This window comes from Nuphar pumila, chromosome 7 (genome assembly GCF_984573655.1).
Source record: "Nuphar pumila chromosome 7, dmNupPumi1.hap1.1, whole genome shotgun sequence".
Classification (NCBI taxonomy): domain Eukaryota; kingdom Viridiplantae; phylum Streptophyta; class Magnoliopsida; order Nymphaeales; family Nymphaeaceae; genus Nuphar; species Nuphar pumila.
In genome coordinates this window covers 28,998,913-29,004,202 of record NC_143255.1, presented here as the reverse complement: position 1 = coordinate 29,004,202, position 5,290 = coordinate 28,998,913, and the positions used below count along the sequence as shown (strand labels likewise).

General features: G+C 41.5%; 1 pseudogene; it reads right to left on the bottom strand.

The window, feature by feature from the left end:
- Window positions 1-1,432: 1,432 nt before the first annotated feature.
- On the bottom strand, window positions 1,433-3,170 carry LOC149831682 (pentatricopeptide repeat-containing protein At3g22690-like; annotated as a pseudogene).
- Between the last annotated feature and the right edge of the window lie 2,120 nt (window positions 3,171-5,290).

The following is a 5,290-nucleotide window of genomic DNA, read 5'->3' as shown; positions in this document are numbered from 1 at the left end:
TTTAGCTTCCTTCTTTGCTATCATATACTTCTCCAAATTCTCATTATCACGACTCTTACTTAGATTTCTATAACACTCTTTTTTAACTTTAATAGCTAATTTGACATCCTCGTTCCACCATGATGTATCCTTACCTAGTGGTGCACCGCCTTTAGACTCACCCAATACCTCCTTAGCCACTTTTCTCATGCCACCCGCTATCTTATTCCACATTGATTATGAATCCTCCTCGAGACACCAATCAACTTCCTTAACTACCTGCTCTACAAACATTCCTTGTTTAGCTCCTTTCAGTGCCCACCACTTAATTCTAGGATCTATCCTATGTCTATCCCTTTTGCGGCATTGTCTAATTCTAAGATCTAAAATTAAGACTCTATGTTGTGTAGCTACACTTTCTCCCGGTATAACCTTACAATCGATGCAACAACCTCTATCTCTCTTTCTAAGTAGGAAAAAAATCTATCTGACTCGTATTAACCTCACTTTTAAATGTTACTAGGTGAGACTCCCTCTTCCTAAACCAAGTGTTTGCTAAGATCATATCATAGGACAAACAAAAATCTAAAATCCTTTCTCCACTTTCATTTCTTTCTCCTATACCATAGCCTTCATGGATACTCTCAAATCCATCCCTACTAATGCCTACATGTCCATTAAGGTCACCGCCGATGAAAAGCTTTTCTCCATAAGATATCCCTTGTACTATTCTATCTAAATCTTCCCAAAATTGATGCTTAATGGAATCATCTAAACCTACATGAGGTGCATAAACACTAATAATATTAATAATATTCGTACCTAATACTAATTTAATAAGTAAAATTCTATCACCCTTCCTACGGACCTCAACTACATTATCTATAAACTGATGACTCATAACAATCCCTACTCCATTCCTATTCCTATTCCTATTTATTCCTGTATACCAAATCTTATATCCCCAAGGTTCTATCACTTTTACTTTCTCACCTACCCATTTGGTCTCTTGTAGACATAAAATATCAATCTTTCTCCTACACATAACATCTACTAACTCTACAAACTTACCAGTTAAAGACCCTATGTTCCAAGTGGCTAACCTAATTTTATGGTCTTGGACTAACTTCTTTACCCCCACCCGTCCAACAAAGTGAGGGAACCCTTGCCTATTTGACACCACACCCGGGCGCCGGTGTGACGCGTCGCTTCTGGGCGACGACCTAGCAACCCTTGCCCGTTTATCACTGCCTCCAGGCCTAGAGAGTACAGCGCGTCGCTCAGTAGGGAACGCCCCAACGAAATTCTCATATTGGTTCATTTTCATAGGGTATGACAAAGTTTTTATGCTGGCTGTAACATTATTTGATCAGATAAAAAAATTTATTCTAGTTGGGGACAAGAAATTTACCTTGCTTGCCCAATTTGCAAACTGGATTCTGAATCCTATCTTCTACCAGTAATCCTTGCATGAACACAATCCTTGCCTAAAAATGTGAAACCGGCGATTGTCACGTATCACGATTTCTCGATTGTAGAGTTTTGAGACCAACTTGGCAAAGGTGTGACAGTCTCCACACATTCGGAGATTCTTCACAATTCGTAAGGTTGCACCATGCCTTGTGCTGATTAGCCTGAACGCCATAGTCAGTTTCTCACTGTGGTGCCCAAGCAACAGATCCATCTCCTCTCCATCCACATCAAGCAATACATTGGACAAGTCGGGCACCTAGCCCACATGCCTCAGCTTGCATCTCATCTCACCAAGCATTTTCTCTATTTCATCCACTTGTGAGTTGTATCTCCAGCAGTGAACTCATTAATTATTCCATTTATCTCAATCATGCTTGATCCAGGCATCTTCTTCACCCCTCTTTCAGTTGTAGCTTCACTTCTGCAACCTTAGCCCACATGCCTGCTGAAGCATATGTGTTTGACAAAAGTATGTAGATTACTACTCTTTCTGGGGCAGATTCTAGCATATGCTCGGCAGAAAGCTCAGCTAATTCAACATTGTTGTGAACCCGCCAAGCAGCCAGCAGGGCACCCCAAATCACATCATTTGGTTCCATGGGCATGCTCCTGATGAGCTGCAATGCTTCTTGTAGCAAACCAGCACGGCCAAGCAAGTCTACCATGCATCCATAATGGATCACCTCAGGTGAAACACCATAATTATGCACCATGGATTCAAAATATAGTCGATCCTTCCTGCACTAATCCGCCGTGACTACAAGCAGTGAGAACTTCAACAAAGGTGACACTATCAGGTCGCATGCCTTGCTTTTGCATCTCTGAGAAGAGATCCAATGCCTCCTTGCTAACCCCCTGTATTGCCGTTGCTCCTATTGCTGCTGTCCAAGACAAAACATCTTTCTGAGGCATTCTGTTAAAGACTTCAATTGCATTTTTAGCACTGTCACACCTAGAATACACATCGATCATTGCAGTACCCAAACGGACATCCAAATTGATATTGCTCTTGACAATGAAAGTATGCACCCACATCGCCAGATCAAGTGCACCCAGATAACCACATGCAGACGCAACACTGACCATTGTGATCTGATCAGCCATAATTACTGCAAGTTGCATCTCTCGGAACAAGGCTAGTGCTTCCTTGAAGAGATTAGCTTGTGTCAATGCAGCAATCATAGTGTTCCATGACACAAGGTCCCTCTGCGGCATCTTATCAAACAGTTCCCAACCAGAATCAAGATCACCATTTCTAACACAGCCAGCTATCATCGTGTTCCATGATGCAACACTTCGTTCCTGCATTGTATCAAACACTCTTATTGCCTCTTTAACTGCACCACATTTCATGTACATATCTACTGCTGCATTATCCACGAAATACAAGCCATCCAGTCCGTTCCTGAAAACATAACCATGAATCATCTTTCCCAATTCCAAATCCCCTATTTGCGTACACACAATGAACATGGCAACTACTGTAACTCTGTCCGGTTGAGTGCCACAAATCACCATCTTCTGAAACACTGCTATTGCCTCATCAACTTCTCCACGTTTTAAGTAATTGGACAACATTGTATTCCATAACACTATTTTTCTCAGGCAACAAGGTATGGTACCGGCTCAAACCCGACCCACTGACACCCCCTACTCTAAACACCCAGCAACCAAGTCTTTTCACAGGATCATCATCTTAGAGGACCAGAACTGAACATACAGGTTTAAGATCCCATTAAGGAGTGCAATTTGGATCAGAATCAAAGATCAACCAAGGTTGGATATTACTTCCATAAATAAGGGTGCGAATGAATCTCACGCAATGCTGTCAGAATTGGTATCGGCCCTGAATCCAGGATGGCTAATGTTAATTTCTGCCTGTGCTCAGATGAAGAATTTAGAAGTGGGAATGAAGGTCCATGATTACATAAGAGAATCTGGAAGTTTTGAGCAATGCTATTGCCGATATGTATGCGAAATGCGGGGATATGGTTTAGGGTCAGGATTTGGTGATAAACAAGAAAGTCCGATTAGAATATTGGTAGGACCCGAAGAGTCCAATTAACATATGGAGCTGGGTACAGTTTGTGAAATTTCATACTAGACTTGGGTCCGACCCAAGTTCTGACTAAGATGTGCAAATTTTCAATGTAAAAAGAAAAAAATATTATTTTACGAGGTATGGTGTGGGTGGTTCATGGAATCCTTTTATTTAGAATCTGGGTATGGTGAGTCCACAATTAAACTCGAGTCCGGACACAGACAGTACTATTTTTGTTGTTGACTGTATAACATTAAACAATAGTAAGGAAATCTTTTTAGGAAAATAAATGAACTTTTCACCCCCTCATCTTCCACTGCATTATTGGCAGACCTCTGGTTTAGTAAAACCCATGAGATCCTTCTCACCCGCTAAGGAGAATACACAGCTTTGGCCTTGTTGCAAGGAACACCCCCGTTGATTTCAAAATTCAATTTGACGTTTGCCCAAAAAAAAACTCATCTCAAGGGCTGGTAAATGAGCTCAGTTCGAGCTGTTACAGAAAAATACGTTCTTTTATAACTGGAAGAAATAGAGAACTACAAACAATGCACTGCTTCGGAGCTAGAAATAATAAGATTTTAGCCAAATAGTTCAATCATACATTATACATATACTGTATGTTTTAAAATATACTTAAAAGTATATTTTTTATACGATTCAACCCGAGCAAAGTACATATTGTCCATGTTTAGCTTGCTGTTACCTATTTTAGCTTGTTTCCCAGCCTACTCGTCTCTTTGCACACGCCGCATAACCCAAGTGTACGGTTCGGTTTAACTCTTTAAAAGGCAAAATTTTTTTTGAGAAGGGGTGTCAACCCTTCTCATTCTCTCCCACCACTTCTCGTTCTCGCTCACCCAAAACTCGAACCCTAGCCCTCCTCAGCAACGGATGGCAACCATCCAAGACCGCCAGCCGCCGCCGTCTGCTGGTAGCCAGGTGCTCTCTTTCTCTGCGAGCCGAAGAGGCTCTCAGGCAAGTTGAGGGGGCTCTCTCTCTCCCTCTCTCTTTGCGAGCCGGGTCGAAAAGGCCTCTCTCTCTCTCTCTCTCTCTCTGCAAGGTGAGCCGAGGCCCTTCTCTCTCGTTAAAAATGGTGAAAACCCCGCAACAGTGTGTGCAATGTGGGGTTTCCTTATAAGTTTTAAGAATTTTTTACCTTTTTTCTTTGTAATAGTTAAAGTATGCAGTGTGCAGTTTTGCACAGCTGAGGATGTTTACACAAATTTTATACTGTTATGTTATGCATTAATTGCATTTTATGATTTAGATTGTAAAACTTGGAAAGTGATAAATAGTTTACTTGTTTCATTGTTCTTACCTATGTGCAACTATGAAGTTTTTTTTATGCAAATATTTTGTAGTTTCTATTCTTTGATGCTTAGAGTTTGATTATTTGCATTCACATTATAGAAAACAGTGTTATAATAACACTAAAATTTTTTAAATCCTAACCCGTCGCTGATCCGTGAGTCAGGGGCCGGGAGATCCGAGTCTGAGTCACAAGTTGGGCAACCATGGCCCACACCCACAAGGAATTTTGCTCATCTGGTAGAGGGTACTTGTAAATGTCACCAAGTTGACAGGAAGTTGGGATTAAAAACTCGGGTGTGTATCTTTGCCACGAGGCTAAAGCTGTGTACTCTCCCTGGTGGGCAAGGGGGACTTGGGGTTTATGACAATGAACTCAGTCAGCAAGGTAGTTTTTCTCCGGTTGTGTGTGTGTGTGTGTGTGAGAGAGAGAGAGAGAGAGAGAGAGAGAGAGAGAGAGAGAGAGAGAGCAAAAACATGATCTGA